We start from the raw sequence: 1,402 nt of genomic DNA, 5'->3' as shown, positions 1-1,402 counted from the left end.
TATGTCTATAAAAATGTATATATATGTATATGTGTATATATATGCATGTGTATATATGTATATACATGTAGATGTATATATGTATATATATATGTCTATAAAAATGTATATATATGTATATATATATGCATATGTATGTATATATATATGCATATGTATGTATATATATATGCATATGTATGTATATATATATGCATATGTATGTATATATATATGCATATGTATGTATATATATATATGCATATGTATGTATATATATATGCATATGCATGTATATATATGTATATGTATATGTGAATATATATATATATATATACATACATATATATATATATGTGTGTATATATATATATATATATATATATATATATATATATACACATATATATATATATATATATATATATATATATATATATATATATATATATATATATATATATATCCATACAGCAGTTTCTGTCTGTCAAATTCATTCGCAATGCATTATAAATAGTAGAAGACATTTGCCTAAGGTGTTGCGAGTGTACCTTATTCCGAAAACGTGGTTGCACAGTGAGCTTACGAACCACAATTGGTTCATTCTCTTTGTTCACCAAGATGGAATTTCTCAGCATTTGACATTACGTTTTTCCCAAAATGCTGGCCATGTTTGAAAGCTGACAGTCGAAACCGGACTCAATCTGTTTGAGTTTGTCTCAACAGCAGATGTTTCAAAACTTTCTCTCTTTCTCTCTCTCTCTCTCTTTCTCTCTCTCTCTCTCTCTCACTCTCTCTCTCTCTCCCTCACACACATACACACACACACACACACATCTTTATCCTTCAATTTTTTAAAGCCTGGTACATATTCTTTCATCCCCTTGCCCAAGTTACGAGAAGCGGTAGTGTGTATGTGCGCGTGAGTGAGTGAGAGAGAGAGAGAGAGAGACAGACAGACAGACAGAGACAGACAGACAGATAGAGAGGCATGCAGACAGATATAGATATGATACACACAGGACTGACTTCAGCAGACGGTTTAATCGATCCCTAAAGATAACTGGCAAGTGCGTCTCCCAACAGTCCGGATGCAACACAAACAAACAAACAAAGACAGGTAAAGTCAAAAGTTGGGAGAGATTTGAACTTGCATATTAAAAAGACATAATAATAATGATAATGCTTAAGGCCTTATCGCGTTGAAAGCAGCGGTTCTCGTCCAATCACCGAAGTTAGTAACGTCGAGCCTAGTGAGTACTTAGATGGGTGACCGCTTGGGAAACCAAGGCGCTGTAAGCGTCTCACATATTAAAGACGGTGCTCCAGCATAGCCGCAGTCAAATGACTGAAACAAGTAAAGGAGTAATAATAATGATAATGATGCTGGTTTTAAATTTTGCCGCAAGGGCAGCAATTTGGG

General features: G+C 33.4%; 1 pseudogene; it reads left to right on the top strand.

Moving 5' to 3' along the window:
• The first annotated feature begins 1,163 nt into the window (after positions 1 to 1,163).
• LOC128248203 (5S ribosomal RNA) lies at positions 1,164 to 1,281 on the top strand (annotated as a pseudogene).
• The last annotated feature ends 121 nt before the right edge of the window (positions 1,282 to 1,402 follow it).

This window comes from Octopus bimaculoides, chromosome 6 (genome assembly GCF_001194135.2).
Source record: "Octopus bimaculoides isolate UCB-OBI-ISO-001 chromosome 6, ASM119413v2, whole genome shotgun sequence".
NCBI lineage: Eukaryota > Metazoa > Mollusca > Cephalopoda > Octopoda > Octopodidae > Octopus > Octopus bimaculoides.
This window is presented reverse-complemented; position numbering and strand designations above follow the sequence as displayed.